This window comes from Cucurbita moschata, unplaced genomic scaffold (assembly GCF_002738365.1).
Source record: "Cucurbita moschata cultivar Rifu unplaced genomic scaffold, Cmos_1.0 Cmo_Scf00058, whole genome shotgun sequence".
Classification (NCBI taxonomy): domain Eukaryota; kingdom Viridiplantae; phylum Streptophyta; class Magnoliopsida; order Cucurbitales; family Cucurbitaceae; genus Cucurbita; species Cucurbita moschata.
The window spans coordinates 55955-67922 of record NW_019268574.1 but is presented as its reverse complement, the minus strand read 5'-3'; the positions used below and the strand labels follow the sequence as shown (position 1 = coordinate 67922).

The 11968-nt window shown below is 37.9% G+C and overlaps 1 long non-coding RNA gene across 1 annotated transcript; it reads left to right on the top strand.

Moving 5' to 3' along the window:
* Positions 1–2353: 2353 nt before the first annotated feature.
* Positions 2354–4450, top strand: LOC111436645. The gene is made up of 4 exons (XR_002709299.1): positions 2354–2519; positions 2598–2679; positions 3233–3311; positions 4298–4450. It is a non-coding gene; the product is annotated as an uncharacterized LOC111436645 (long non-coding RNA).
* Positions 4451–11968: the final 7518 nt, after the last annotated feature.

The following is an 11968-nucleotide window of genomic DNA, read 5'->3' as shown; positions in this document are numbered from 1 at the left end:
TTTTTTTTTTTTTTTTTTTTTTTTTTTTTTTTTTTTTTTGTTTTTGTTTTGTTACATATGGTAAGAGTTGTAACTTTCATATTTTATCACCATAATTAACATATATACTTTATAGTTATAATTAGCCTTTATAAGCTTTAATTACACTAGAGAACCACATCAACTCTAAGTTATTATCCACCCAAAGAACAAATGAATCTTTATTCTTATTTGGTGTGGCATAAATTACAACATCTTTGAAAATTTTGAACAACATTTATTCACATCTTCCTTGCAATTTATATTGCTTGACTGATGTCTTTATTCATATCTGATAGTAGCTTAATGAGAAGAAATTTTCATATCCATGAAAGGAATATCTTATTGAGACAATCACATATTAATCGATTTTTAATTGATGGTACATACTTTATATTAGATGAAAAATTAATAATATTCAATAATTATTGCAACAATAGTCCATGAATCTTTAAATGATTGTCTTATAATTTGCTTTGTAAAATATTTTTAAAATTCAAACTAAATTTTGAAACATATAAAAAAAATTCATATGTATTTTTCAACCGTACAACGAGGACACGCTTATGACAAGTCCGGAGAACAAAAAATTCATATGTATTTTTTGCTTGTCTGTGTGGCTTCGACATACCTTAGGTGAGAGTCATTTTTTAACCGAACACAACTTGTTGAAAATTGAAGCTTGTTAGGCCGCCCATTCATTGACTTAACTCGCCCGCGCGTGCATGTTCAATAATCTATGACTTACTGCATGTTCAGTCACCTATGACTTAACCGACTTTCCTTTACACTACGTTGTGTCTCGAGATGTCATCCATCATCACATCTCATCTTGTTATTTTTTTTTCCCAATTAACACGACCATCATGTGTTTATGGCATACCAAGTTTCGAGATGTCATCAATCATCGAAGCTTACTCGATCGTGCTCATCGAGAATGGGCCCATGTGTCTTTCATAACATCAAGGCACCTCGAATATCAATCTATCCAGGTTCTATCGAGGCTGGACCTTTAGTGTCCATGCCATATCATTTACGAATGTTGTTTAGATAGCAGGCGCATAATCCAGTTTCTAAAACATGGGTGAGCATGAAATGTTGGCACATCTGTGCCATCTCATACTATTCTTGAAACACCAACTTCAAAGGAAGTCGCCTAAGACACTTGTCCAACAATGTTCGCCTTCACTGTGACCCATACATATGCCACAAGGTAGCTCTCTTAGGCCACGGGGCCCAGGGATATCAATGTATGACCCCTTAAAGGTAAAAGAGGTTAGTTATGATCAAAAAAGAGCATCAATCCACTATGAAGATGGCTCAAGATCTCAAACCCATACGGATATGGATACTCAATCCGTCTACGAAAGTTAGCTAAATGTGAGCCTTCACTATGTGGCTGACAAGTTGTCAATCTTTGTTTTGTCTCTGATAAAGGTGTCAGGTTGTAGATAAAATTTTCTTCAGAATTTTTCATATGACTAAGCACCTAAGCTTGCCAACGGATTTACTGTGCTTCCCGCGTCTTACCACTTGGAACACAAGGGCTATTCACTCAGCTATCACATACTCCAAATTCTTCTGAGTTTCTCTTATCATCCTCCTAATTTCTACAATGTCGTTTTTAAAGCTCGAGTAACTCCTCTTCCCTCACAAAAATTGAGAGGCTCTGATACCATTCCTACGCTTAATGACTTGAGCCCTTACAATTTACATGAGCTCTGTCATTCTAACTTAATTTACAATTAATGTACATTCAGACTTAGAGAATACAGCTTATTGTGCATACAAATCCATTCTTTCATCAATAATTGGATGAAAGTGGAAATTCATATTCATCAATAATTTGACGAAAGTGGAAACCCATTTTCATCAATAATTTGATGAAAGTGGTAAAGGTAAAAAAAACAAGATAATAAAGCAAAACGGTAAAAGACAAAGAAACAAAGTAAAAGATATGTCAGGAGACATATTTCTTGACATATTTTACCCACTAATTAATTAATTAATTAATTATTATTATTATTATTTTATTATAAATAGTTTAACGACTATTCAATCATTTCAGATGAAAATGTTTACAAAGGTGGTTGACAATCCAAAAATGGATCATTAAGATCATAAACCATGTCTTCCTCTTCTTCTATAATAGAAGGAGAGGATGTCTGTAATACCCGACGAAAGAGAAATAGAAATAGAAAAAGAAAAAAAATAGGAAAACTCGAGAGAGGGGCAAATAGGTAAATTTGCCCCTCCAACCACCTAAGGGGTCCAAATGAAACCCCATCCAGAGTACTGCAAAAGAAAAATAGTGAGAGAAACGGGTTAGAGAGAACCTGGAGAGAGGAGGAAGAATGAACGGCCTGGAAGACTCACCGAAACCTACCGCCGAAGTCTACTCCGATCAAGATCATGATGCAAGGAGCCTTTCTTGGAAGGGAAAAGAGAATGTTGGTGACCGGAGTCCAATTTTCCATCAAGAAATCAGAAAAACCCGCGAGGTAAGATCTTGAACGTTTTCTCGGATCTACGGTTTTCCTTTGTGAATCAAGGTCTGAAATCTTGATATATTCATTTAGGAACAACTCTATACAGGATCTTTGAAGAAGTTTGGCTGAAACCTCGATCCGAAGGCAGAACTCCGAGAATTGTCCGAGAACGGTGAGCAAACTTCCGACGTTCTTAACTCATTAGGTAGTCAAGAAAAAATTACAAAAAAAAAAAATACTAGGACGTAGCCTGTAACACGATCTAGAACTTTGCCGAAGGAATCATATCGATCCGATTTACGGATCGAAAGATATGAAAATTGGAAAAGGGGACCGTGTTTCGGTTTTCAGAGGACAGAGAAGAAAGAAAAAAAAAAGGGGCGGCAAGCGAGTGGCAGAGGGCAACGACAGGTGCCGGACACACGTCAACCGTCGGCTGGAGCAACGCAACTTTAGCGAGGCGACGACACGTGTCGCGTGCAAGCCGGGCCGAACCGCAACCGCGAGCCGAGCCGAGCCGGACCAGACCGGGCGTCCCGCGACTGCGCGAAAGCGGGCGCGCGTGGTAGGTGCACGTGCGACCTGCGACTGGCGCCTTCCCGTGCGCGTGACCTCGCACTGCCGATGCGTGAGGGCACGTGGACAATCCGTTTTGGCCCGATTTCTCTCTGTTTGCCCGATTTTTTGTCCCGGTTCCAGTTCTAATACTATTTTTACGTGAATAGGGACTTAATATAAAGAAATCAGTATTTTTGGACCACTCACGGGCAAAGAAATGCTAGCAAAAAGGCACGCGTCAACCAGGTAAGTCACCACGCAGTATTTATGAAGAAATATTTGTAGGATTCGCTTGGATTGCATGCATGCCAGTGGTTTTGCTTCAGGTTAGCTCTCCATGTAAATTGTTTGTCAGAATAATTGTTATGATTGTATTGGGTGAATTACACAAGTGTTGTTGTATGCTTTAAGCTTCCGTCGTATGTATGCATGCGTTTAATTTATGTTGGAATTGTGTATGCCGTGTTTCAGGTGCTTGATGGACGAATTCGCCCCATTGAGCGCGAACTTCGTTCTCTGGGTGCTTGATGGAGGTCATTGCCTCGTTGAGCCGGTATGACTAGTTTGCATGAATTATATATTATGATGTTAGAAGATGGTTGCATGCACACTCTGTTAATTGCTAGAGACCGTTTCCATGATAAGCTTAGGGGATTACCATTAGAAGCGATATGTCGCTCTAGCCAGACTTAATCTTACCCTAGGAACTTAGCGGTTTACCACGGTAACAAGGTACCTCGAAGTGTTCATAGATTGCTAGTGTGAGAATGGTATTTATAGCTTCGTGGGAGGACCAAGTGTCCCTGATTAGTTCTTATTGCTCTTAGCCATTTCGCATGGGAAATGTGTCCCCACGTCGTAAGCCCATTAGCTGCATGGGACTGGGTTGGGTCGCGCCCCCCATAGGGGGACTATATGGGCGTAGGGGTATTTAGCACACCCTTAGGCTAGATACCATGTAGTCCCAGATAGCCATGTAGAGGTAGCACCTCACAGAGAGATACTGACTATATTAGCTTGGTGTAAGGAACCTCTAGGTGTTTAATGAAAGGACGATGAACCGGTGAAACCCAAGGGACAAGCTCCGAGGGACTAAGATTAAAACCAGATGTCCTAGAACTGAATTAGGAAACCGTGGGAACCTCTTAAATTAAGAAGCGAAGAGAGCCTACAAGTAAGTGGCTTACTGAGTATAATTTTTATGCTCATTCCTTTCTACTTTTTTTTGTCAGGTGCCGGTCGAGGTGGAGGAGCGTTCGAGAGTTGTGCGGTCACAGAGGGGGTCGTTCCGGAGCGTCAGTCCTTTGTCGGTCTCTTAGAGTCTTTTGTAATTTTCTTCATAATTTTATTTCCGGTTGGAAATATTTGGTTTTAATTTTGTATTTCTAATTCCTTTTTATTAATTTGAAACAAATTTTTTCTCTATTTTGTTTTAATTAAATGGTATTTTTAACTTCCCATTTCATTTCTTTTTGTTTGTTTTCGATTTCATCTTTTTAGTCACGATTCAATTTTTCGAAGCCTCGAAAATCGGGTCGTGACAATGTCGAACCGACAGATGCGGCCTCTTGAAGAAGTTTTTGAAAATCAACTTCTGAAGTTGTCTGGGCTAATGCAGCGAGTATCTTCGACTTTGAATTAAGAAATTCGGAGGTACTCTTCTTGGATAAATCCTGAAGGTGGCCATTTTCTGATAGCCAGACCTTTACCGCTTTGATATCTGCGTGGGTATAAGTATATTTATCCCATCATTTGATTTTGATAGTTTTGAAGACCTGTTTTACTTGGTCTTCCGTCTCCTTTATTTGAAAATTACAGGTTAAAATCCAGGGAATTTGAAAGTATATGCAAAAGCTCATGGTTAATGAAAATGGGGTTTTGAATATATTTTGAATAAAGTAGTGGAAGGATTCGTGTATTGGAACGGGAAATATATCTTTGATTGATCCAAACATTTTCCACCATTTGATGAACAAAAATGGGTAATGAATTTTATGGGCATTTTGGCAGAATTGAATAAACCATGAATGCTCATAATTCTGATACCAAATGACATTGAACCATGACATCTGATAGTCTCTGTATGAGTAGGAGTGTGGAACAAACGGTTTTGAAAAAGTATTTTCCGTGTACAGGTCTTGATTCCAGGACGTCGGATTCATGACTTTGAAAATTTTTAACTTTAAGTATGCGATTTTTGAAGGATCATCGCGACTCGGATTATGTGTAATTTCGACGGATTTTGTGTCGACTAAAATGAAGTCATAAAACCTTCTAGTCTTATGAAGATCTTCCGGGATATAAAAGAATCCCAATGGATAGGCTTTTTTGACGACCTTGCTGATTTTTGGGTCGTCGTATTCTAGTTCTACTAGAGCTTCTAGTATAGACATAGATTTTTGAAAATAGGTCCTGATTTCAGGAACTGGAGAAAAACGAACGGGAACAACCGCGTCCGAGTAGGTTGAGGGGACAGAAGGTCCCTTTGAAGTGGAAGAGACAGTAGGTCTCGATGGAGTAACGGCAGATGGCCATGTTGAAGAGGCAGAAGGCCTCGTCGGAGTGATAACCTCCGCTTGTTTATTAGAAAGCTTTGCTCTAGACCTAGTCACCAATGTGAAACCAGCATCCATTGCATAGCTATCGGACGTCATTGGAGTAGGTGTGTTTGAAGAAGCAATGGACTTCTTTCCTTTTTCTATTGCTTTCTTTCCGGTCATCACTCGGGGAAGGAGATTGGCTAGGGAGAGTTTTTCTTCGAGAGTAAGAACTCTCTTGAGAGGTAATCCACCAAAGGGTTTTCGACCCCTTTATAGGCAAAATTTGGAAGTCGAAACAAGATAAAATAGCTTGCCATCTAGCAAAAATATGCTCAGATACAAGATTTTTGACATCTTTTTCTAAAACAAATTTAGATGCTCTAGAATCCATTTTGATCACAAAGCTTTTGTTAATTAAATCGCTTTGAAATTTTGTACACAAAGTACTATAGAAAGTATTTCTTTCTTTACTGTTGAGTAATTTTTTTTTAGTAAAATTCCATATTCCCGAATGAAAACGGACAATGGATTCTTTCTTGTCAAGGGATTGTTTTAGGATTCCTCCATATCCGATATCGGATGCGTCGGTCTCAACTATTAAACCAGCCCTTGAGTTTATCAGAGATAAACACGGAATTGATTTGACGAGGGATTTGATTTTTTGGACTGTTTTGGTGTGTTCTTCAGAATAGGGCTTGGGATTCTTTTTTAGCCTTTCAAAAGCCGCTTGCAAATGGGTCTGATATTTTGAAGGAAATCAGACACATAATTCAGACATCTAAAAAATCTTTGTAGTTAGGTTTTATTGGTGACCTGGAAAGTTTGAGGCAAACTCAATGGATCTTTGAATGGGTTTAATTAAATCCCAAATGAATTTCAAACCCAAGGAAATAGATTTTTGTCTGAAAAAGTTTTATTTTTGGTTTAGATACAACTAAATCGTTTCTTTTGACTATTGCCAAAAATGTTTGAAGATGCTTAAAATGTTGATCGATGTTTCGAGAGAAAATCAGAATATCGTCAATATAGACAATTGAAAAGTCTTGAAAAGGATTGAAGATATCATTTATAATTTTTTGAAATTCATATGGAGCGTTTTTTTAGCTCAAATAGCATAACGTTCCACTCGTATTGTCCGAAAGGGACATTGAAAGCCGTTTTGTATTTGTCTTTTTCTGAAATCTAGATCTGCCAAAATCCTAATTTCATATCAAATTTTGAAAATATTTTAGCATTTGGAATTCTTTGCATTAAATCTGATTTATTCGGAATTGGATATCTAATTCATTCCAAAACCTTATTTAAGGATTTGTAGTTTATTACCAGTCACCGGACTCCACGTTCCTTCTCCTTCTCTGTCTGGTTGTTGACGTAAAAAGCCGCACATGACCAGGGGCTCTTTGACGGCCTAATAAGACCCTTCTACAAAAGATCATTGATTTCTTCTTTGCAGAATGTTAGTAATTCCTTATTCATTTGAATAGGTCGGGGAATATTTTTCTCCTCGAAGGTTTTGACATAAGGAAGATTAACTATGTGGATTCCTATTCCAGAAGGCATTAGGGATAGTTGAACAAATTTTCCTTTCTATTTGAGCTTGTAATGTTTTGATTTTAGACTGGACGGTCTTACTTCGAAGCTATTCTTCTATTCTTTTGAATGAAATTTCTTCCTTTAGAAAAGAAATTTGTTTTTCTTTATAATTTAATACATTTATTGATTGAATAATTGTATTGGTTATTTATTTCACTAATACTTACACGAGAAAGGAAATTAAATTTTATCTTCTTTCCTAATGCTTTTGACTCTAACCCCTTTTCAGTTATTTTAAAATGGTATAATTAAGTAATGAGAGGAGTACCTAGGATTAGTTCTTGTCCTAAGTCCTTTACTAAAAGGAAGGAATTTACGAAGCAAATTCCTTCATTACAAACATGGACTTTTGATAATTTGTAATTAATTTTGAGTCTGTTGTTATTTGCACCTCTAAGGCCTTCGGTAATTTTTTCAAAATACTGAGTAGGTATTAGGCCTTCTTGAATGCAATTTTGATCGGCTCCAGTATCTATGAGAGCCTTCAGTGTGATTTTGGAATCATAAATTTTTAAGGTAACGAGAGCGTACCATTTTTGATATTGAGAAGTGCTGATGGCTCCAACGAATGAACTTTGAAAATCATCTTCGTCCAGGTTTGGTTGCGCCGTTTCCTTTCATTCGGGTAGCCTTTCCTGAAGATTGAGAATTTCTTGGCGAAGCATATAGGATTCTGACCTGGTTTCAGATCTTAATGCCTGTACCTTTTGTTTGAGATTATTAATCTCTCTTTGTAGGTCTTGAGTAGTGAGTTCTCTCGGTTTTTCAAACCTTTGAAGAACTGGTTGAAGTCTGTAGGGATTTTTTTCTTCCCTTTCAGGGGCTTAGAGATTGTCATGGCATCTCTAGGTGGTTGAGCAATTCTCTGTTGAATTTCTGGATCTTGAACTTTTTCTACCACCTCAAGTAGAATTTCTTGATCCTTTGTAAGGACGTTTATGCATCCCTCGCATGTCCTATTTCCTTCTTGTTCTGATTCATATTCTATGCTAGAATATGAATCGGATTCTTGTTGGAGTTCGAGGATTTCTCCCTCGCTTGATTGTTCTGAGTCGGCTAGAGCCAGTTGTAGTAGCTGATTTTTCAGCTCTTGAGCTATATCTAACTCATTGATCTTTCCTTTGATCGGACACTTGTTAGCATAGTGTCCTTCTTCTCGACATTTGCAGCCAGTTTATTTTTTCTTTCCTCTATGGGTTTTTGTAGGAGTATACTTTCTCCTTGAATACGTTGGCTTTTGAGATGGTACGGGTCTATTCCGATACTTTTCTTTAGGCCTGTACGAATTATGAGGCTTTGGATGCGTCATAACCTTCTTTCTTTTGGAGGTTGAGGGGGTCTCTATCCCTTTGCATCCATATTGATCGCAAAGTCTTCCAAGCTCTTTTATGTTTGATATCGAAGAATTGAACTTGTTTTGAATCTTTGACTCATTGTAAAGTCTGAGTCCTTATTCTATGATGAAGGATGCTATTGATCCGTATGACAAAGTTTGCCATGAAATTGTTCCATTATACTTTGTCTTAAGACCGTCTTTGATCCTTCTTGAGAAGTATTTTGGTAGTCCATTGACAAAATTCTCTTTCCAGAATTCCAACAAACTGTCTGTTCTAATAAGAACTTTGCTGAAATACATGTCTTTGTACCACCTGAAATCTCCTAAGGTGGGGCACTTCAGGTTCATGAGTATTTCGGTGGATCTTTCCTGGTATTTCAAGGGGTCGCGAACGAAGAATTCTATAAGGGTAAGAATGAGGGTGTTGACAGCATCCTCTACCTTTTTATGTTGTACTTCGGTCCTAGTTGATAGACCTTCTTCTTTGATGATTTGAGTAGTTAGCCTAACGACATAGTGGTTTAGTATCGTTGGCGAGTTGCTTCGTCGAGATATTTGTCCCACCAGTCCTTGAGTTGCCCAGTAAATCCGGTCACTAAAACTTGAGCTATTTGATGGTCGGATTTATGGCCCTGTAATTTATACGCGCCTGTGGCCATCATCATTTCATTGACAACATTCATTATCAGATAGTCGGATAATCCATCAATATTCCATTCATAAATTGCTAGACCATCGTAATGAGCTTGAGTTTGTAGAGTCTTTTCTTGGAATTGAATATCTGGAAAAGACGGTTTAGGATACCAGTTTTTCTGATTACTGGTATTATTTTGACTTCTCCTGGAGATTCTTTCAATTCGATTGTAGAGGGGTTCTTCTACCTCATCTAAAATCTCGTCTTCGAATTCCTGGCATTCGTCGTCATTGTTAATGACATTGACAGATGAATCCTGATTTGTTATTCCAGGATTTAGGATTCTATCCAACTTTTCTTCTATTTTGGCCATCGCGGCCTCTTCTTTTGAAATCCTCTTTGTAAATACGTCGAGGTTTGTCGGTCTGAGTATTGGGATTGACTCATCGACTTTCGGTACAAGGCTGCCTGCTTGTTCTTGCAGAGTACCAGAATTTTTCAAGATTTTTCCTCGATACTCTAAACCTAGGTGGAGATCGTGGAGAAAATCTTCTTTGAATAATTATTTTGATGCTGTATATTCTTGATATCCTTTAGGGTCGGATTACCCTTTTCTAGTCCTTCTGGGATAGTTTTGAAAGGACTAGCTTTGACCTTTTCTCCATAGTAAAATTCAAATTCAACTTCTTCCAACGGAGGATGTTTTGAATATACTTCGCCTCTTCTGGTAGTCTTCCAGCTTCTTTGAGTCAAAGTGCATATTTGCAAAATATTTTCTTCAAACCATTCGAAGAATGGTATGTTTTCTTCTATGGTTTTCATATGAGAATACCACTGAGCTCTTAGTTCACTTCACTCAGCTTCTTTGTAGGTTTGGAAGAAAGCTTTTCTCTTTGTAGAGTTGGCAGCTGACATAAAATCTGCCTTAAAAAATTCTTTGTCTATCTGGAAATCAGCTATAATAACATTTAGTTGACTTTCGTAGACGGATTGAGTATCCATATCTGTATGGGTTGGAGATCTTGAGCCATCTTCATAGTGAATTGATGCCCTTTTTTGATCATAATTGACCTCTTTTACCTTTAAGGGGTCATACATTGATCTTGAAACTCCCGACGTACTTGGTCTAGAACTCAAGAATTCTTTTACTTTTGATTCTGACGAAGGTTCTTTGCTGAATTTTATTTCAATGCTTCCATCGTCATGTTCGATGATTTGTAATGGGTTTTGAGATTCCTTTTACCTCGGAAGATTAGCATCTTCTATTTTCCAAAGAGTATTTCTGGTTATTTGATCCCAAGAAAGAGTTTTTGGAACAGTCACTGTGGACTTTCCAATATTTGCCTCTATGAGCATGGTTGATCCTTTCGGCGAGGATCTTAATGCTCTGGTAGAAATATTTGTATTCATGAGTTTGTAATAAACCCTTAATATGACGACTGAAGAATGAGTTTCAGTGTTGATGTTCAAATTTTTATATTGTAAGTCCACCATGAGGGCTGATAATATGTGCGGGTCGTGGAACGACAAAGTAAAATTTGGATAACAATTGAAATAGACTGGTCCATTCTCTAGATTGGATTGAACCATCCCAATAAAGAATTTGAGAAATCTTCATGTCTCTTATCTCGTAAGGAGATAAGGACTGGGATATCTAACCCAAGTCTGAACAATGGTTTTACAGCGACTTGGACAAGACCGACGTGAAGATAGTTACATAAGAAAACCACAGCTTTTATCTAACATTAGCTTCCAACCAATTTTTGGAATTGTACCATTTGAGCCTTGTATGAGAAATGGTGCACGTCCCCGCTATGTTTGGACGAGGAGGTGAGAGAGAGTTAGTAGGACCCGAGCTAGTTCGAGTCACCAATGAGGCTATCTAGAAAATATGAGTGATGATGCGTACAAATCAAAGTAGACAGAAAAGCTACGCCCATGTAAGGCATAGGAACTTAGAGTTCGAGATAGGGGACCTAGTATTCCTAAAGGTGGCACCCATGGAAGGTGTCTTGAGGTTCGAATGTAAGGGTAGGTTAAGTCCCAGATTCATCGGACCTTTCGAGATTCTCGAGTGGATCGATCCCATAGCACATAAGTTAGTCCTACCTACCTCCGTCTTAGGAGTACACTATGTATTTGACATGTTGATGCTGAGAAAATACATGACGGACCCTATCCACGTAATAGATTACGAACTCCCTCAAACTCAACGAAGACTTGAGTTACGAGGAAAAACCCATAAGAATCTTCACTCTGTAAGTGAAAGCGTTACGCAACAAGGATATTGTGTTCGTTAAGACGCTGTGGCAAAACTACCACACCCAAGAGACCAAGTGGGAGCGTGAGGATGAAATAAGAGAAAAATACATCGAGTTAGTACAAGAGTTTGAGACTTTCGCGGACGAAAGTTCTTTTTCGGGTATATAATGTAACGATCAGATACTTTTTTTAAAAAAAATCTAAGTTGCGAGAATTTCCATGACCCACATGTAACACACTCCACGATCCTCAAAACTCGCCCAAACCATCACTAGCAGCCCCTCCCTCTTCAGTGTTTCCCGAACACTTGCAAGGAAGCAAAGAAAGGAGAATAACGAGAGAGAGAAAGTGTTAGTGAAAGAGGGAGTGATTGAATAGTTGATGAGAAGATTGTATAATGAAGAGCAAGAATATATAGAGAGAGAACACAAAAAGATATTTAGAAAATCTACAAAAAAAAAAAAAAAAAAAAAAAAAAAAAAAAAAAAAAAAAAAAAAAAAAAAAAAAAAAAAAAAAAAAAAAAAAAAAAAAAAAAAA